Here is a 22,457-nt window from a genome sequence, read left to right as displayed (position 1 = left end):
CAATATGTATCAAGTCAAAAAGCTTTTCAGGTACAATGAAACAAACACATGTTTTCCACTTTAAAAATTGCCTTTCAGGGAAAGGAGACATTTCTTAGAAGAAGGCTATGTGAAATGAGATGGGGGCTGGAGTATTTTGGTCCCAGCGGGAAGGCAATGTTTGTTGCATCTGATAGCAAACTTCACAATTTGTGAATTTTGTGCAATTACCGTACTTTGGGACTTAGGGCCAAGCTCAGTCCACACAATAATGTGATGTCACTGATCTTTAATTTTTATATTAGTAATTCTGTGCTGCCTGCCTTTAATACTCTTTCAACAATTGATCCAAAGTCCCAGCTCCATCACTTATTTCCATGTATTTCTTGATCTTTATCCTTTTGTCAGCAATCCTATAACCCACACAGATGAAGAGAAATGGCAGTTTTGCAGCTGCATCTATCATCTGGAGTGTGAGAATCTACACCATTATCACTAGTGTCTCTGTTGGCAAGCCAGAGAAGAAGTGCTTTCCTCATTATCTCTGTTGTGGTTGGGGGCACATCTTCCTTTCACTCATCATTTACTGGGCCCTCCAGCTAAATATAAAACAATAAACTGATGCAAGGAATACAGATTACTTGGTGTATGTTGTGTACTGAAAAACACTTGACACATTACTTTGTGCATGTGGTGTACTGAAAAACAAAATATGGTAAGGATACAAGGAATGAAAATCCACAGTTCCCATGACTGGTCCACACAGTCATGAATCAAGAAAAATCTTGCATGCATGAATGGGTCATCACAAATGTAATACCATATTGGCTATACACAAGAGGCCTGAGGTGGTAGAATGGACTGCAACCACTTCAGGCTGCTGATTTAATAATCCCCATTAACCACTCAACTCTAAACCTTTCCTGGAGGTCAAAACCTAGTTGATGGGGGGGGGGGAGGAAGTTGCACTGAGATTGTTGACATGAGGGCTAGAACACTCTGGCCTTTGCCACTCAGCAGAGTTCCATGGACCACTATAAGAGTGAACCCAGTCCTTCATACAAAAGGCAAGGGTTAGATCACCTGGCCTCAGTCTGATCTAACCCTTTGAAGTCTGAAAGAGTAGGAGCTCTCAGCATCAAAACAGGAACTGGTGGCACTACTTTTGCTTGCAGGCAAAATTACATTGGCTTCGTACTGGAAACAACCAGAAATACCTCCACTCCAGAACTGGTGCTCAAAGGTGTGGGATGTCCTGATACAGGACAAATTAACCACTGCTATTGCTCTCCTAGATGACACTAAAGCAGGAGACTGGTTTATACAGAAGTGGTTCTCCTTCCTTAACTATGTAAATAATGTTGATACTGTATTTGGAAAACTGCCGGCAAAATATATGAATTTTATGATTTACTAACCTGGATTTAGTTATAGCTCATTGTTATACGAAATGATACTTTTTTGTACTTCTCAAGGATGCCTCTTTAGAAATAATATATGGACAATATCAAATGGGATGGTACTTGTAAAGCAATGTTATGGACCCCTTATTGGGGTGAGTTTTTGGTTATTGTAATGTTAATTAAAAATTTAATAAAAATTTAAATTATAAAAAAAAAGAACATAAGAGAAGCCATGTTGGATCAGGCCAATGGCCCATCCAGTTCAACACTCTGTGTCACACTGTGGCCAAAAACCAGGTGCCATTAAGAGGTCCACCAGCAGGGTCAGATCCAAGAAGACCTCCCACTGTTGCCTCCTAAGCACCAAGAATACAGAGCATTACTGCCCTAGGTATAGTGTTTATCTATACCTTGCAGCTAATACCCAATGATGAACCTCTGTCCCATATGTTTATTTAATTCTCTCTTGAGGCTGTCTATGCCTGTAGCAGCCACCACCTCCTGTAGCAGTGGTTAATTACTCTTTGGGTGAAGTACTTCCTTTTATCTATTCTAAACTTACTGCTCATTAATCTCATTGAGTGCCCATGAGTTCTTGTATTGTGAGAAAGAGAGAAAAGTACTTCTTTTTCTATCTTCTCTTTCCCACACATAATTTTGTAAACTTCTATCATGTCATCTCTCAGTCATCATTTCTCCAAGCTAAAGAACCCTAACCTCTTTTAACCTTTCTTCATAGGAAAATTGTTCCACCCCTTAATCATTTTAGTTGCCTTTTTCTGCACTTTTCTCAGTGCTATAATATCTTTATTGAGGTGCAGTGACCAGAACTGTGCACAATATTCCAAATGAGACCACACCATACACAATATTTCAAATGAGACCACGCCATTGATTTATACAGGAGCATTATGATACTGGCTGATTTGTTTTCAGTTCCCTTCCTAATAATCCCCAACATAGCATTTGCCTTTTTAAAAAATTGCTGTCACATACTGGGTTGGCATTTTCAGTGAGTTATCTACCACAACTCAAAAATCTCTGTTCTGGTCAGTCTACGAGTTCAGACACCATCAACATGTATTTATACTTAGATTTTGTATTGCTCTGATATGCATTACTTTGCACTTGCCCAGGTTGAGCCTCATTTGTCACATTGATGCCCACTTGCCCAGCCTCCACAGATCTCTCTGGAGCACCTCACAATCCTCCCTGGTTCTCACCACTCTGAACAACTCATTATCATCCTCTTCACTGCTTACTCTCAACTCCAAATGATTAAGGAGCAAGTTAAAAAGTATCGGACTCAGTACTGAGCCCTTTGGTACTCCACTGCTTATCACCCTCCACTATGAAAACTGTCCATTTATACTCACTCTCTATTTCCTGTGAATTAACTAGTTTTTAATCCACAAGAGAGCTTGTCCTTTTATCCTAGTTTACTTAGAAGCCTTTGATGAGGAACTTTATCAAAAGCTGTCTGGAAGTCTAGGTAAACAACATCTATTGGGTCACTCTTGTCTACATGTGAGACAAGATCTTCTGTTACAGAATCCATGCTAATTCTTCCTCAGCAGCTTTTGTCCATCAGTGTGCCTACCAATTCTTTAATAATGGATTTCACTAGCTTTTCCGGTGTCGATGTTAGACTGATCGGCTTGTAATTTCCAGGATCTCCTCTGGAACCATTTTAAAAGATGGGGTTACATTAGCTTCCTTCTAGTCCTCAGGAATGGAGGCAGATTTCCTTCTAGTCCTCAGGAATGGAGGCAGATTTTAATGATAGATTATATATTTTTGGACAAACAACACTATGATATGCTGGCTAACATATTTAGTAAAACTTTTACCAAAAATATTGTGGAGTCACTTTGGCCTTAAAATGTTTTATAGCAGCATGAATTGGTTGCCTCTGCTATAGAAGAAGTGTGTTATAGCTGAAGCACTGATGTCAGCTAACTTTGTTGCATGCTTACGGTGGGTGGACCAGGTCGCATTATATTGGAAGTAAATGCCTAGATATTTGAAATGTTTGACCTGTTCTGTCTCTTTACCATCAATGACCCACTTATAAGATCTCCACTTTTTCAAGAAGACTAAAATTTTTGACTTATCATGGTTCAGCTGAAGTTCGTTATTAGTAAGAAAGACTGCACAGCAGGATAGCAGATGTCTTAAACCCACACTACAGTGGGACAGCACTATAATCTGCGTAGAGTACAAGGGTACATGTATTGCACCAAGTTTCCGGCTGTGACAGTCAGCATCAGACAGATGACCACAGTGGCAGACTTGGTCTACAAATATTGGTTGTCAGGAGACAAAGGGGGCCCACCCATGGCCAGTGCGTGGGAGTAGGTGAGGTAGGCAGCTGCCTAGGGTGCCACCTTGCCTACGGGGGCACCACCAAATGCCCCCTCCCCTTGCAAGGGAAGCCAGGCTTGCAGAAGAATGCACTCCACTCGGCTGCTCTTGCCTTGAAGGTGAAAGCAGCTGGGTGAGGCATCAGTGTGTTCTCCTCTCAGCTCGGCATCCCTTGCAAGAGAAGCCAGGCTCAGAGGAGAATCTGCCCCGCCTGAGAGACCACATTTGGTGTAGTGGCTAAGTGCATGGACTCTTATCTGGGAGAAACGGGTTTGATTCCCCACTCCTTCACTTGCAGCTTCTGGAATGGCCTTGGGTCAGCCATAGCTCTTGCAAGAGTTGTCCTTGAAAGGGCAGCTTCTGTGTGAGCTCTCTCAGCCCCACCCACCTTACAAGGTGTCTGTTGTGGGAGAGGAAGGTAAAGGAGATTGTGAGCATCTCTGAGATTCAGAGTGGAGGGCAGGATATAAATCCAATATCTTCTTCCTTTTTTTTCTTCTGGCTGCTCTCACTTTGAAGGCAAAAAAAGCCAGGTGGGGCATCAGCATGTTTCCCTCCAAGCTTGGCTTCCCTTGCAAGGGAAGCCAGGCTCAGAGGAGAATGCACCCTGCCCGGCTGCTCTGGCCTTGAAGGTGAGAGCAGCTGGGTGGGGTGTTGGCGCGGCTTGCCTGCAGCCCATGCTCGGTCTTCTTGGGTCTGCTGAGAAGGCTGAGTGAGGGCTGCAGGCGCTGTCCCTGGGCAGTGAACTCTTGGAGGTGCTCCGAGACTGCCTGCCCAGCTCTCCCCTGCTGTGGCTACCCTCTCCATGGGCAGGGGTGCAATGCCAGAGTAGGTGTGGGTGGTGGGGCACAGTGTAGGTGTTGGCCTGGGACACTTGAGGCCCTAGCCCTGGGCCTGCCCACAACTATAAGGCTATCATTTAATTTTTATAAGAAATAAATAAAATTTTCAATCACATAATTGATTACATAAGTGGTAAAAAGGTACAATTAAAACTTTTGTGAAATAAATGTATATATTTTTAGTAATTACAGTGTACATATGTTGTACATATTACTGGCAGTATACAGTAGATATTAAATGTAAATACAGATAGATATAATTGAATTTTTAATTTTAAATTTTTTTAAAATAAATGGTGAATATTTTTAAATAGTTTGCTTGTACTGAACATTTTACACATTAACAGGCAGTTCAAAAGCATATTTCATGCAGTCCACTATATTATGAGCAATCATTTGAATTCACTAGATGATTGTGCAAATCTGTCAATAATTGCCTCTGCATCCAATTTGTCTAACAACTCCTTTTCAATGGATAGCAACATGTATGATTCCAAGCTCTCCTCAGACAGTGAATTTCTTAGCCTTAAGATGATGTAAGATGTTGCAATACATGTCATGATCCCAGGATGGGATTCCCAGCTAAGCTTCATTGTGTAGTCACAATCGTAAAGATCCAAGCCTATATAACAGGGGCGGCCGATGGTAGCTCTCCAGATTGGCCATGCTGGCTGGGGCTGGTGGGAATTGTAGACAAAAAACATCTGGAGAGCTACGGTTGGTCAATCCTGCTATATAACATGTGTGTTGACCTCACATAACCCAAATCAGAATTATACAACGTAAATAGTAATACAATGTAAATTTTAGTTGCATTACAGTAATATTGGAACTTCTATTATATTTTCAAGCTACTAAAAGGTCATTAACATTTTTTTACAGACTGTCTAATGTTTAAGGGGGCCTACTTGTCATCAGCCAAGCTGACACCCTGGTCAGTCTGCCACTGGCTGACCAGCAAGGTCACTGAGGAAGAGACTGAATAAAAAGACTGAATATTCAACTCTGTTTGACACCCTTGTTAGGGATCTTCGATGTCAGATTGCCTGCTAATGAACATTTTATCTGACAAATATTGGAGGTGTACAGTTTTATAATGAGCATAAGAAATATTTTTTCCATATTTAGCTGATCTAATTTAACCCAAAGAAGGTCCCTATCAACTGAATCGAACACACTTTTTAAATCCAGGAAAACCACAAATAGTTTCTGGTTATTTTGCACAGAATACTTATTGACACAATGGTCTAAAGTGGACTTTCCTTTACAAAAACCCATCTGCTCAGGTCCTAAAACTTTCTCCTGTGTCATCCAGAGATTGATTTTAATTAATAGATGTTTAGTGTAGAGCTTGCCCATGATAGAAAGTAAACTAATTGGCTTGTAATTAGCAGGATTAGTGTGATCACCTTTTTTATATAGTGGGACCATTACTGCATTCAGCCAAGCTAAGGGGATTGTGCTAGTTCTGTGAACAGGGATGCTAGAGGAGAAGCTCACCAGTCTGGGTCCAATTTCAAGATTTCTGAGGGAATGGCATTGGGGCTGGGGACCTTTTTTGTTTTCAGTTGCATTATCTATTCTTTGATTTCCTCCAGTGACTCAGGGGGCCAGTCAGGTAGGTCACCTAGAGGAAACTCAAATGGTTTGGTACAGGTTGGTTCGTGATGGAATGCTGTACAGCAGGGGTGGCCAACAGTAGCTCTTCAGATTTTTTTGCCTATAACTCCCATCAGCCCCAGCCATTGGCCATGCTGGCTGGGACTGATGGGAGTTGTAGGCAAAAAACATCTGGAGAGCTACTGTTTGCCACCCCTGCTGTACAGCATTCTGTGGTGAAATTTATTTTGGGTTGGCCCTGTTTATGATTCTAACCATATTCTTTATGATCTTAAACATACTCTTAAATATACTCTTTATGAAATTGGCTACAAGACCTCTTTCTGAAAGTAGCCATGCTCTTATGAAATGAGCACTAAGCTCTTCAAGCACCTTAGAAGCTTCTATATTTCTCTCTGAGTTGGTCCTCACAATCATTTTATCTGCAGTTATGGAATTTGGCCACTAGAATTCTGAGTTATGCAGCCTCTTAAGCCTCTATTGCTCTCACATAAGTTGCCTCCCCAAGACAGGAAGACCATATTTGGTATTGCAGGAAGCAGCCATTTGCAAAGATGGCTGCTAAATGGGTGAAAGGTTGAAGTGAACTAAGGACAATCTCAGCCATGATTGTTTTGAGTTAGCTACAGTTGGCTGACATCAGAAGCACAGCTATAACCCAGTAAGCATCTAATAAGAGATGGGTTCAAGCCTTTAAAAACCCTGAGTTTTGAACAGAAGCTGTGGACTTAGGGTTGCCAAGTCCAATTCAAGAAATATCTGGGGACTTTGGGGGTGGAGCCAGGAGACTTTGGGGATGGAGCCAGGAGACATCAGGGTGGAGCCAGGAACAAGGGTGTGACAAGCATAATTGAACTCCAAGGGAGTTCTGGCCATCACATTTAAAGGAACCGCACACCTTTTTAAATGTCTTCCTTCCATAGGAAATAATGAAGGATAGGGGCACCTTCTTTTGGGGCTCATAGAATGGGACCCCTGGTCCAATCGTTTTGAAACTTGGGAGATACTTTGGGGAGAGTCACTAGATACTATACTGAAAATTTGGTGCCTCTACCTCAAAAAACAGCTCCCCCAGAGCCCCCGAAACCTCCAGATCAATTCCCCATTATACCCTATGAGAATCAATCTCCACATAGAGAATAATGCTCAGCAGACATGAGAGGATGCAAGGACTACAAGTCCCAGCATGCACCTCGCGAAGGGAGGCCGGACTGAAGCAAATAGCAGGCTGGCGGTGGGCGGGTCTTTGTGAGCCGGAGGAAGGGAGAAGCCTGAAACCAGGCACGGAAAGAGACACAACGCCGTTCCACCCCCCCACCCCTGCTATCAGATTTTTAGATAGCAGGGGATTAGGCTGCTAATCCAGGGGTCCCCCGGCAGGGTGGGGGGGGGGGTTGGGAAGCCTATGCGGACTGTATCAGAGGCAGGGGACCTCTGTGCCAGTCTAGCCCAGAAATTAACAATCCTTGTTAGTTAAATATTATATCACAATTCTTACAAAACTATTTGTCATATTAGAAGGGAATACAATGTTACAAAAAAGTCAATCCAATGAGCACCCAGTTTAGGCTCATTTCATCAAATTCTTTCTCAAGGATGTTCCTGTTCATGTCAAGGTTATCAGCTTCCTGTTATATTTCAATGTATGTATTAGGAGCAAATCAGTCCTTAACTTTTTCTTAAAACAGATGCAAAAGCCTTCTGGTTTTGACTGGTAAATGCTCTCTGCAATCTCTTTGTTTCTTTCAAAAATTATCATCCTGGAATAAATCATGGCAGTTATAACAAGTTATAACACAAAGCTGAATAGGAGTAACTATATAAATTTTAATTTAGTACCACTTGTGCTTAAATTTATATGGAGCTTTTAAACCACTCCTAAATCTAATCTGTTGCAAAAGTCTTCAGAGAATAAGTGACACAATCTGTTGCAAAAACCTTCAGAGATTAGGTTGTAACTCTATACTTGAACCTCTATCCAAACACATTGACAATTTCTTACAACTTCGTTAGAAAAAATACCATCCTTTATAAGGGACACTAACCATTTTATTTCTGAGATAGAAGGGCTTCATATCAAGAGCACAACAGGTTTGGTGACCATGGATGTCACAGCTCTATAGACATCTATCCCTCAAGATGAAGCAATTGAATGTATTCGAACAGCATTAAATGAAAAGGAAATCAAGACTAGCAGAATTGGTTTTCAAGGAAATTTTTTTTAGATACAAACATGATTTCTTTTTCCAGAAAGAGTGTGGTGATGCGAACCAGATTTGTGCCCAGCGTGGCCAATCTATTCATGGCCACACTTGAAAAAGATTTTTTTTATAACAATCTGGCCAATCCCTTTCATAATAACATAATTTTTAATTTGAGATATATTGTGATTCTTTTGTGTGATGATATTAACACAATACCTTATATGGTGAAGTGGTTCAATAGTATACACCCATGTATTAAATTTACAGCAAATCATAGCATTTCAGAAATTAATTTTCTTGACACTTTGGTGTTTAAAACTGAAGATGATAATTTGACAGTTAGAACATATGTTAAACCAACAGACCACAATTCATCCCTATATTTTAGATCCTATCATATTAGACAATTGAGGGAGAACATACCAGTAGGACAATTTTTATGGGTCCACAGGAACTCCACTTTTATTTATTCCATATACCAGCAACATGTCTAACTAAAGACTTTTCAGAGAGAGGGTACCCTGAGCAGGTTATCTTTAAAGCATTTAAGAGAGCAAATGAAGTAGATAGGAAGACCCTGTTTCAGAACAAGAAAAAATCTAACCAGACAAATATCTCACGTGCATTCAACTTCATTCACTTTGCCAATCCTATTAAGAGGATCATCTATAGACATATCTTCTGAACTTCTTCCACTCCATCTTAAATACTTCTAAATCATAGTCTCTTAAAGTTCTTGTTAACTCATCCATTTCACTCCATGTCATAACTTTAACAATCCAATCCCATTTCTCTGGTATTTTTTCTTGCTTCCACAACTGCGCATACAGTGTCCTAACAGCTGAGAGCAAGTACCAGATTAAAGTTCTGTCTTCTTTTGGAAATTTTTCCATTTGTAATCCTAACAGAAAAGTCTCTGCAACTTAGTTAAATTCATATCCCAAGATCTTAGAAATCTCTTGCTGAATCATCTGCCAAAACATTTTAGCTCTTTCACAAGTCCACCACATATGGTAGAAAGAACCTTCATGCTTTTTACATTTCCAACATCTGTCTGGCATCTTGTTATTCATCTTTGTCAATTTTTTAGGAGTTATATACCATCTGTACATCATCTTTAAACAATTTTCTTTGATATTCTGGCATGTTGAGAGTTTCATAGAGTTCTTCCACAAATATTCCCAAGTTTCCATCTGTATGTCTTTATTTACATTAATTGCCCATTTAATCATTTGAGATTTTTTTGCCTATAACTCCCATCAGCCCCAGCCATTGGCCATGCTGGCTGGGACTGATGGGAGTTGTAGGCAAAAAACATCTGGAGAGCTACTGTTTGCCACCCCTGCTGTACAGCATTCTGTGGTGAAATTTATTTTGGGTTGGCCCTGTTTATGATTCTAACCATATTCTTTATGATCTTAAACATACTCTTAAATATACTCTTTATGAAATTGGCTACAAGACCTCTTTCTGAAAGTAGCCATGCTCTTATGAAATGAGCACTAAGCTCTTCAAGCACCTTAGAAGCTTCTATATTTCTCTCTGAGTTGGTCCTCACAATCATTTTATCTGCAGTTATGGAATTTGGCCACTAGAATTCTGAGCCTCTTAAGCCTCTATTGCTCTCACATAAGTTGCCTCCCCAAGACAGGAAGACCATATTTGGTATTGCAGGAAGCAGCCATTTGCAAAGATGGCTGCTAAATGGGTGAAAGGTTGAAGTGAACTAAGGACAATCTCAGCCATGATTGTTTTGAGTTAGCTACAGTTGGCTGACATCAGAAGCACAGCTATAACCCAGTAAGCATCTAATAAGAGATGGGTTCAAGCCTTTAAAAACCCTGAGTTTTGAACAGAAGCTGTGGACTTAGGGTTGCCAAGTCCAATTCAAGAAATATCTGGGGACTTTGGGGGTGGAGCCAGGAGACTTTGGGGATGGAGCCAGGAGACATCAGGGTGGAGCCAGGAACAAGGGTGTGACAAGCATAATTGAACTCCAAGGGAGTTCTGGCCATCACATTTAAAGGAACCGCACACCTTTTTAAATGTCTTCCTTCCATAGGAAATAATGAAGGATAGGGGCACCTTCTTTTGGGGCTCATAGAATGGGACCCCTGGTCCAATCGTTTTGAAACTTGGGAGATACTTTGGGGAGAGTCACTAGATACTATACTGAAAATTTGGTGCCTCTACCTCAAAAAACAGCTCCCCCAGAGCCCCCGAAACCTCCAGATCAATTCCCCATTATACCCTATGAGAATCAATCTCCACATAGAGAATAATGCTCAGCAGACATGAGAGGATGCAAGGACTACAAGTCCCAGCATGCACCTCGCGAAGGGAGGCCGGACTGAAGCAAATAGCAGGCTGGCGGTGGGCGGGTCTTTGTGAGCCGGAGGAAGGGAGAAGCCTGAAACCAGGCACGGAAAGAGACACAACGCCGTTCCACCCCCCCACCCCTGCTATCAGATTTTTAGATAGCAGGGGATTAGGCTGCTAATCCAGGGGTCCCCCGGCAGGGTGGGGGGGGGGTTGGGAAGCCTATGCGGACTGTATCAGAGGCAGGGGACCTCTGTGCCAGTCTAGCCCAGAAATTAACAATCCTTGTTAGTTAAATATTATATCACAATTCTTACAAAACTATTTGTCATATTAGAAGGGAATACAATGTTACAAAAAAGTCAATCCAATGAGCACCCAGTTTAGGCTCATTTCATCAAATTCTTTCTCAAGGATGTTCCTGTTCATGTCAAGGTTATCAGCTTCCTGTTATATTTCAATGTATGTATTAGGAGCAAATCAGTCCTTAACTTTTTCTTAAAACAGATGCAAAAGCCTTCTGGTTTTGACTGGTAAATGCTCTCTGCAATCTCTTTGTTTCTTTCAAAAATTATCATCCTGGAATAAATCATGGCAGTTATAACAAGTTATAACACAAAGCTGAATAGGAGTAACTATATAAATTTTAATTTAGTACCACTTGTGCTTAAATTTATATGGAGCTTTTAAACCACTCCTAAATCTAATCTGTTGCAAAAGTCTTCAGAGAATAAGTGACACAATCTGTTGCAAAAACCTTCAGAGATTAGGTTGTAACTCTATACTTGAACCTCTATCCAAACACATTGACAATTTCTTACAACTTCGTTAGAAAAAATACCATCCTTTATAAGGGACACTAACCATTTTATTTCTGAGATAGAAGGGCTTCATATCAAGAGCACAACAGGTTTGGTGACCATGGATGTCACAGCTCTATAGACATCTATCCCTCAAGATGAAGCAATTGAATGTATTCGAACAGCATTAAATGAAAAGGAAATCAAGACTAGCAGAATTGGTTTTCAAGGAAATTTTTTTTAGATACAAACATGATTTCTTTTTCCAGAAAGAGTGTGGTGATGCGAACCAGATTTGTGCCCAGCGTGGCCAATCTATTCATGGCCACACTTGAAAAAGATTTTTTTTATAACAATCTGGCCAATCCCTTTCATAATAACATAATTTTTAATTTGAGATATATTGTGATTCTTTTGTGTGATGATATTAACACAATACCTTATATGGTGAAGTGGTTCAATAGTATACACCCATGTATTAAATTTACAGCAAATCATAGCATTTCAGAAATTAATTTTCTTGACACTTTGGTGTTTAAAACTGAAGATGATAATTTGACAGTTAGAACATATGTTAAACCAACAGACCACAATTCATCCCTATATTTTAGATCCTATCATATTAGACAATTGAGGGAGAACATACCAGTAGGACAATTTTTATGGGTCCACAGGAACTCCACTTTTATTTATTCCATATACCAGCAACATGTCTAACTAAAGACTTTTCAGAGAGAGGGTACCCTGAGCAGGTTATCTTTAAAGCATTTAAGAGAGCAAATGAAGTAGATAGGAAGACCCTGTTTCAGAACAAGAAAAAATCTAACCAGACAAATATCTCACGTGCATTCAACTTCATTCACTTTGCCAATCCTATTAAGAGGATCATCTATAGACATATCTTCTGAACTTCTTCCACTCCATCTTAAATACTTCTAAATCATAGTCTCTTAAAGTTCTTGTTAACTCATCCATTTCACTCCATGTCATAACTTTAACAATCCAATCCCATTTCTCTGGTATTTTTTCTTGCTTCCACAACTGCGCATACAGTGTCCTAACAGCTGAGAGCAAGTACCAGATTAAAGTTCTGTCTTCTTTTGGAAATTTTTCCATTTGTAATCCTAACAGAAAAGTCTCTGCAACTTAGTTAAATTCATATCCCAAGATCTTAGAAATCTCTTGCTGAATCATCTGCCAAAACATTTTAGCTCTTTCACAAGTCCACCACATATGGTAGAAAGAACCTTCATGCTTTTTACATTTCCAACATCTGTCTGGCATCTTGTTATTCATCTTTGTCAATTTTTTAGGAGTTATATACCATCTGTACATCATCTTTAAACAATTTTCTTTGATATTCTGGCATGTTGAGAGTTTCATAGAGTTCTTCCACAAATATTCCCAAGTTTCCATCTGTATGTCTTTATTTACATTAATTGCCCATTTAATCATTTGAGATTTTACTACTTCATCTTCTGTAGACCACTGTAAAAGTAATTTATATACTTTTGAAATTAATTTATCATTGTCTCCAAGCAGAACTTCTGTTTGCTCCTTCCTTATTCCTTCAGTTTTAATATCATTCTCCACCAAGCTCTTTATTTGTTGCATTTGAACCAATCATATTTATTATTCAACTCTTCAGCAGTTTTCAGTTCTATTTTGCCACTTTGTATTTTTAACAGTTGACTATATGACAACCACTTTTCTTCCCCTATCTCAGCTATTATTTTTATTACTTCCGCCGGTACTATCCATAACGGTCTTCTCTCATCTCCATACTTCTTATATTTCATCCATGTACTTAACAAATTATTTCTTATATAATGGTGAGAGAAAAAACCATCCAGCTTCTTTTTTCCATAATACAAATATGCGTGCCAGCCAAATTTATTTCCGTTACCTTCCAACACTAAAAGTTTTCTGTATAACAGCATTATCCATTCTTTTATTCATACTAAGCAAACTGCTTCCTGATATAATCTTAGATTCAATAGTTGAAATCCGCCTCTCTCTTTTGCATCTGTCAAAATTTTCATTTTAATCCTTGGTTTCTTCCCAGTCCACACAAATTCTGAAAATTTCTTCGCCATTTATCAAACTGTTTACTATCCTTCACAATAGGAATAGTTTGAAACAAATACATTATTCTTGGTAGAATATTCATTTTAATTGCAGCTATTCTACCCAACAATGACAAATTAAGCTTGTTCCATTTTAACATGTCTTCATCCATTTTACGCCATAACTTCTCATAATTATTTTTGAACAGATCCATATTCTTCATTGTTATCTCCACCCCCAGATATTTTACCTTGGAGGTGACTTCGCAGCCCGTTAGTTTCTGCAATTCTTGTTGTTTATTTATCTGCATATTTTTACACAGAATTTTGGATTTTTCTCTATTAATACAAAGTCCCGCCAACTCCCCATATTCTTGTATTTTAGCTAACAACAAAGGTGTAACTTGTATGGGGTTTTCTTTTATAAACATTATATCATCAGCAAAAGCTCTGTATTTTTAAGTAAATCCTTTTATTCTTAATCCTTCTATATCTTTTTCTTCTTGTATCTGCATCAATAATATTTCAAGAGTCATTATAAACAACAGTGGTGAAAGTGGGCAACCTTATCCAGTACCTTTGCTGATTTGTTCAGAATATATTGCTTTTATCATTCTTATAAAGCTTACTCCAAGCTCCATTTTTCCATTACTGCAAACATAAAGTCCCAGTTTAAATTGTCAAATGCTTTCTCTGCATCTGCAAAGAATAATGCTACTTCTTTTTCTGGATCCTTTCATAATATTCTACAATATTTACAACAATTCTAATATTGTCTCTTATTTGCCTTTTGGGAAGAAAACCTGCTTGATCTTCCTTTATAAAATTTATCAAATGCTGTTTAAGCCGTTCTGCCAGGATTCTTGTATAAATTTTATAGTCATTACTTAATAGCGAAATTGGTCTATAATTTTTTGCATTTGTGACATCTCTATCTTCCTTAGGTATCAATGAAATAACAGCTTCCTTCCATGTGTTTGGTATTTTCCCTTTCATTCTTATCGTATTCATCAACTTCTGCAACTTTGGTATTAATTCCTCTTTGAAGATTTTAAAAAATTTAGTTGTATATCCATCTGGCCCAGGTGTGTTTCCATTTTTCATTGCGTAGATTGCTGCTTCAATTTCTATTTTTTCAATTGGATCATTCAAAACTTTTCACATATTTTCAGTTAAGGGCTCTATTTTTACCTTTTGTAAATATTCATCCATCTTCTCCTTTATTTTAACACCTTTAAATAATTTGACATAATACTTTAAAAATTCTCTTTTTATTCCCTCTTGGGTAACCACTTCTCTTCCATCTACCACAATTTTATTAATAATTTTACTTTCCCTCTTTTTTTTCAATTGCCAAGCCAAATACTTTTCCGGTTTATTTGCTCCATCAAAGGTTTTCTGCTGCAATCTTTTCAAACTCCATTCCACTTCTTTATTTAACAAATGTCTCATTTGAGTTTGTAATATTGTAATTTCCCTTATAATTTTCTTTTTCCCTGGCCTTTTTCTCAACTCCCCCCTTTTTTTTCTTTATCTCATTTTGAATGTCCAACATCTGTTTCTATTTTACTCTTTTGTCCTTATTATTCAAAGTAATCAACATTCCTCTCATTACTGCTTTATAAGCAACCCAGAACGTCTGGAAATCTATGTCCTCTTTGTCATTCATTTGGAAAAAGGCTTTAGTTTCATTTTCTAGGTATGTCACTGTTTCTTTATTCTGTAGCAAATCTTCATTCAAACTCCATCTTCTCAACTTCTTGGACAATTTTGTAATCCACATTATTGGGTTATGGTCAGCCCCAATTTTAGGTAAAATCTCTATTTTCCTTGTTATAAGACCTAAATCTTTAGTTCCCCACAACATGTCAATTCTAGAAAAAGTTTTATGTCTTGCTGAAAAAAAAGTATAGTCCCGAACTTCAGGGTTAAATTTCCTCCATATATCTTCTAGATTTTCTTGTTTAACCAATTCAAAAAAAGACCTTGGCAATTTTCTTTCCCTCCAGACCTGTCCAATGAGTTCTTAACTGTTCCATTAAAATCTCCCATTATCAAAACTTGATCATAGGTCAGTTCATCAAGCTGTTGTATAATGTCTTTTAAAAAAGCATCCTTTGCACCATTAGGCGCACACAGTCCCAATAGCAACGTTTTCTTTCCATTTAATATTGTTTCTACTGCTACAAATCTCCCATCTTTATCTTTAAACACTAATTTTGGTGTACAGTTTGGTGCAGTGGTTAAGTGTGTGGACTCTTATCTGGGAGAACCAGGTTTGATTCCCCACTCCTCCACTTGCACCTCCTGAGATGGCCTTGGGTCAGCCACAGCTGTGGCAGCGGTTGTCCTTGAAAGGGCAGCTGCTGTGAGAGCCCTCTCCAGCCCCACCCACCTCACAGGGTGTCTGTTGTGCAGGAAGAAGGTAAAGGAGATTGTGAGCCGCTCTGAGACTCTTCGGAGTGGAGGGCGGGGTATAAATCCAATATCATCATCATCATCATCATCATCATCATCATCATCATCATCATCATCATCATCATCATCTTCTTCTTCTTCTTCTTCTTCTTCTTCTTCTTCTTCTTCTAATTTTGGCTCTAATTCTTGTTTAATATAAAAATCACTCCCCTTTTCTTCTGTTTAGCCAATGAAAAAAATTCTAGTCGCAATTGTTTATTCTATAAAAATTTGTAATCCTTTTGTTTAATATGCACTTCTTGTAAACAAATTATATTATATTATATTATATTATATTATATTATATTATATTATATTATATTATATTATATTATATTATATTATATTATATTATATTATATTATATTATATTATATTATATTATATTATATTATATTATATTATATTATATTATATTATCCTACAGAAGCTGGTGGTCATAGTCAGAACCCAATACCGCCAGACTGGATTGAGATAGCGTAATAGTTTTAAACTGATAAATGTATTATGGTTTTATATGTTTTATGGAATGATTGTTTTTATGATACTGTAAGCCGCCCTGAGTCCGCTTGCGGAGAGGGCGGGATATAAATGCAAAGTAATAAAATAAATAAATAAATAAATAAATTTTGTTTCTTAATCCAATGAAATGTTGCCCTTCTTTTTTGTGGTGAATTTAGTCCATTTACATTCCAAGACAATAATTTGCAATCCATCATGATGCAAATTCTTTATTTTCTTCATAAAATCTACACATTTCCTGTGCATTTGTAATTGTGATTCTTTTCCCCTGAAGTTCGAAGCTCAGACCTTCAGGTATTATCCATCTAAATCTTATTCCATTATCTCTTAATTTTTCTGTCAATTTTTTATCTCTTCTTCTATCATTTATCACTTGCCTTGGCAACTCCTTCATAATTCTTACTCTACTGCCTCCCACTATCAATGTCTTTTCAAAGTTTTTATTCATGATCCTACCACCATTTCCTTTGTCATAAATCTTATAACAACATCTCTTGGTGAGTTATTTTTCTTGGCATAAAGTGAGTTCACTCTATACATATAGTAATACATGTTTTTAGTTTCTTCAGGAACTTTCTCTAAAAATTCTGCGATTATTTTTATTATATATTCTTTTAGATCACCATCTTCCTTTTTGGGTACTCCTCTCAGACGTATCTGAGTCTCCATCAGTTTGCAGTCATGGATTGTCACTTTTTCTTGCATTTTCAACAAGGTAGAATCATACTTTCATACTGCCTTCTACCTCCTGCCCTTTCTTAGATGTTTCCTCAGTTTCCTTTCTGAGATCCTCCATATCTTTTTTAATCTCTTCAATAATTTCTTGTTTCGATTCAGTTATCATCTCTCTCATACCTCTTATCATTCTGGCCTCCATTGCTTCTAATTGGTCCTGCATTTTTTCTAATGAAGTAGCCCTTGTACGGGGTTGCTTGTGTTCTGACATTTAAAAAACAGCGTGTCATGGGTGCTGGGAACTCTGCAGAAGGAGCGGAGCCTGCAGAGGAAACTGTGCCCCTGCCACCTGCACCAGTGCCCCTGCCTCCTGCTGGAGAAGATCCCAGCTCCCCTGCCTCACCCTCTCGGGTGGCTCGTGTGCGTGACCGCCTTCGTCAGGACCTCAGGGATCGGAGGAGGGCGGCACGCTCACAAGCAAGACGCTCCCTGAGCCCTGAGTTTTGAAAGGATTCTGGCCCTTCTAAGGGCAAGGATGCTTGAGTTGTAGCAGGATCCTGGCTGCCTCTCTGAGCCAGCAATTAGCCCAAATGGGCAACAGCCAGCAGAGGGCTATATAGCTGTGGGCTTTGGGAGGAGGCTTTGTGGAAGCAACTAGTCATCTACCTGACGTTCTAGCATCCACTCCGGCTTTGACTTTGGCTTTTGGACTCCCTGACTTCGGCTCTTGACTTCTGGACTCCCTGACTTCGGCTTATGAACCTCTGACCTGCGTTACCTGGACGGTGATTCGGATTTGGTGCCTCGGACCCTCTTGCCTACCGGCTACAGACCTGGGCCTGCCCCTGGACTTTGCCTGACCCAGCCCCAGCCATGACACAGCGAACATTTAGACCTCACCAAATTCAAATTCAACTATCAGATTCAAAAGAATAGGACTTGCCTTTTATAATAAGCCTAATTTCGCCATCCTCCAAGCTCCCAAAATGAAGATATTTATTTTTAAAGTCTTTAAATGTTTCAAAATGGCAGTCGCGACTTTTTCCTGCTCCTTACATTTTTTCCCCTTTTAAAAACTTCTAAAGTCCACACACATAATATGTCCAATAATACATATCTTCTTGTCCTCTTCTGAGTTAATTTCAACAATTTTTAATGTCCTGAACACTTTAAAAACCTTATTTTAATTTTGACCTCCAAGCAATGGCCGCCGCTATTTCTCAATGGTGTTATATTCCTAGAGTAGGTTTTCCATCCACTACTTCCTGGTTTACTTGCCACGAAGTCTCATTCACATTAGTATCTCACGATACTTGACGTACTTCCTGTTTTGCTTGAATATGCTGCAGGTCTGTGACGATGGTGCTCTTTTTTCAAAACCACAAGTAGACCAAACAATAAATTCCTTTCCACTTTTTTGCACTGTCCTTTATATTTACAAAGTCCAAATTTCACCTCTTTTCCCCTTCTTCTTCCAAGCTTTCTAGATTTTCATTTCCCACCTTTTAAATTTACTCCATTTAATTGTAAATAGTCCCGGAGTGAAAGATAGTAATCTGTACCTTGTCTTCCAATTATCCAAGTTCCCAACAGTCTTGCGTAGCTTTAGATGTTTAGCAATGTCCAAGAAGGTTAGGATTCTGTTGAGCTTATGTCAAATAAATGACTCTGAAAACTTTTGCAGATGATGAAAATGCAACTCTTCCCGGAGACCCCTCAAAGCCTCAAAGGAGCTCCCCCCCTGGGACTCCCTTTTAGCCAAGGTAAATCTCCTCAAAGTTTCCTGTGCATATCTTGGACTAATCTCTGACTGAGAAAAGTAGGCAGGAGGCATTAATTTGCCTTCCACTACCCCAAACAGAAGTTCCAGCCTACTCCCGTTATGAGAAGCAGTTCAGCTTGACATTTTCCTCCCCCGGAAGTCTAGTTAATAAATAATTTCTTGTGTGTAAAAATTACTTGCTAGAAGGTGAGTGTATACCTCTTGATAGAAAGAAATATACTTTTCATATTTTTTTGTATTTTTGCATTCTTATGTAACTTTTTGATTATTTGTACATTCCCACCTGTGCCTCTTTTTATAGATATGCTCTTTTTTAGAGTAGACTTACCTAAGGAAGGGCATTTTATATACATATTGAGGCTTGTCACATTGGCTTAATGTAATATTCTACTCATATGATTTGAGGATGACAGACTGATTCCAAAGGAAAGCCACTTGCTCCTTCTTCAAGGATATTGTTTTGGGACGACAGACTTTCCCACAGATACAACACTTGGGGCTATTCAGCATTTGGGACTATTTATTATCATCATCCTCATCATCATCATCATCATCATCATCATCATCATCATCATCATCATCATCATCATCATCATCATCATCATCATCATCATCATCATCTCATCATTATTCTTATTCTTATTTATTCTTATTCTTATTTTATTTTTTTTATATCCCACCTTCCCCACCAAAGCAGGCTCAGGGTGGCTTATCATTATCATTATTATCATAATATTGTTCTCTGTTTGACTATATTTGCTTGCATAATTTTGTGTGCAGCATCTTCAGGACACAGCTTCCTCCTGTTTTTCAAAGTTTTTTTTTATTTTTAGTTATAGGATGGGGCAGATTGTCTTGGCAGTAGTCTCTGTGAAAGGGATCTAGGGGTCTTAGTGGACCATACACTGAACATGAGTCAACAATATGATGCAATGGCTAAAAAGGCAAATGCAGTTTTGTATTAACAGAAGTATAAGTGTCCAGTTCACATGAAGTGATGGTATCACTTTACTCTGCTCTGGTAAGTCCTCAGTTTTGGGCACCACATTTTAAGAAGGATATAGACAAGCTGGAATGGGTCCAGTGGAGGGTGATGAAGATGGTGAGGGGTCTGGAGACTAAGTCCTATGAAGAAAGGTTGAAGGAACTGGGTATGTTTAGCCTGGAGAGGAGGCAGCTGAGAGGTGATATGATCAACATCTTCAAGTACTTGAAGGGCTGTCGTATAGAGGATGGTGCAGAATTGTTTTCTGTTGCTCCAGAAGGTCGGACCAGAACCAACAGGTTGAAATTAAATCAGAAGAGTTTCCGGCTCAACATTAGGAAGAACTTCCTGACAGTTACACTGGTTCCTTAGTGGAACAGGCTTCCTCAGGAGGTGGTGGGCTCTCTTTCCTTGGAGGTTTTTAAACAAAGGCTAGATGGCAATCTGACAGCAATCCTGATCCTATGAACTTAGGGGAAAGTATTGTGAATTTCCTGCATTGTGTACGGGATTGGACTAGATGACCTAGGGGTGCTTTCAAACTCTATGATTCTATGTTTCTAACTTTGCCTGAGGGCTGCAATGGCACACAACTTGAACCGCCTGATCAAAGGACATGTATGACCCAAGGAAAGCTTGGGTCAGCCATAGTTTTTGTAGAAGTTGTCCTTGAAAGGGCAGCTGCTGTAAGAGCTCTCTCAGCCCCACCTACCTCACAGGGAGCCTTTGGTGGGGTCGGGGGAAGGTAAAGGATATTGGGACCGCTCTGAGACTCTGAGATTCAGAGTATAGGACAGGATATAAATCTAATATCTTCTTCTTCAACTGCACAGTAAACAAGTGATCAGAAAGTGCATCACTGACTGATTCCCCCTGTGGATAGGACTGATGGTGAATTAAGCAAAATTTACCAGGTACTTTCTTTGGTACTATGCCCAAAGGAGAAACCCTTAAATTAGAATGTGGTGGTGAAGGAAAAAGGCCCAAAACTTGGCCCTCTACCTTCTCTTTGTCAATTTTTTGGTGGACCACAACCTCCATACCCCTGACTGATTTGGAGATTGTGGGCCATGAAAGGTGCTGTAATGCCTTGAAATAGAATATGAAAACCAACCTCTAACATGTACGTACTATCTTTCTTTTTAGGGTAATGCCATAACCAGGCCTCAAGACCCCTTACAGGGGTCTCCAGTAGGGTTGCCAAGTCTAAACCAGAAAATATCTGGGGACTTTGGGGGTGGAGCCAGAAGACTTTGGGGCAGAGCCAGACTTTCCCATTTACAAAATAAATATATAAAAAATACAGCAGTGCAGTTCACCTGAATAGTCATCATTTCCTCATCGCCCAATAGCTGTAATTCTAGTAAATGGAATATACACAAAGCAGCCAAAATGCAGAGTTTGTAAGCTCACATTTCACTGGGGCTTTACTCACAAGAACTGCTGTTCTTCAGGCTAACACTGGCAAACAAAAAGAGAGAGAGAGAGGTGGAGTTTTCCTCCATCCCATAAACAGGTTCCTATACAAAGACTCTGAAAACCAGAGGAGGGCAACGAAGATGGTGAGGGGTCTGTAGTAGGGGTGTGCAAAAAAAAATTATTCGGTATTATTATTATTTATTTATTATTACTTCACATTTATATCCCGCCCTCTCCGCAAGCGGACTCAGGGTGGCTTACAACATCTTAAAAACAATTCAATTCAATAAAACATATAAAACCATAATTTACTTATCAATTTTAAAAACATTCTAGCGCTGTTTCAATCCAATATAGGCGGTATTGACTTTCCGACTATGATCGCCAGCACTCTGTGGATGTCCTGGTGGCAGCCCTTTTCCAGTCAAACTGCAAAAGCCTGTTTAAACAGTTCGGTCTTACAGGCCCTGCGGAACGCCGACAAGTCCCCCAGGGCCCTTATAGCTTCTGGGAGGGTGTTCCAAAGTTCTGGTGCTGCCACCGAAAAAGCCCTAGATCTTGTTATGCATAACCTGGCTTCTTTTGGGCCAGGGGCAGACAACAGATTTTTTGTCCCTGATCTCAGTGCTCTCTGGGGGATATATGGGGAAAGGCGGTCCATAGATAGGCAGGTCCCTGACCATAGAGGGCTTTAAAGGTTAGTACCAACACCTTGAAGTGAACTCGGAACACAATAGGCAACCAGTGCAGCTCTCTCAACACTGGCTGAATGTGCTCCCGTCGTGGCAGCCCCATTAACAGCCATGCCGCAGCGTTCTGCACCAGTTGCCGTCTCCGAGTTAGCGTCAGGGGTAGCCCCATGTAGAGAGCATTACAGTGATCTATTCTTGAGGTGACCGTAGCATGGATTACCGTCGCTAAGTCGTTGCGTTCCAGGTAAGGGGCCAGCTGCCACGCTTGCCGAAGATGAAAGAAGGCAGATCTAACGGTGGCTGCCACCTGAGCCTCCATTGTAAGGG

This window comes from Heteronotia binoei, chromosome 2, assembly GCF_032191835.1.
Source record: "Heteronotia binoei isolate CCM8104 ecotype False Entrance Well chromosome 2, APGP_CSIRO_Hbin_v1, whole genome shotgun sequence".
Classification (NCBI taxonomy): domain Eukaryota; kingdom Metazoa; phylum Chordata; class Lepidosauria; order Squamata; family Gekkonidae; genus Heteronotia; species Heteronotia binoei.
The sequence above is the reverse complement of the archived record's forward strand: the minus strand, read 5'-3'. Positions refer to the sequence as shown.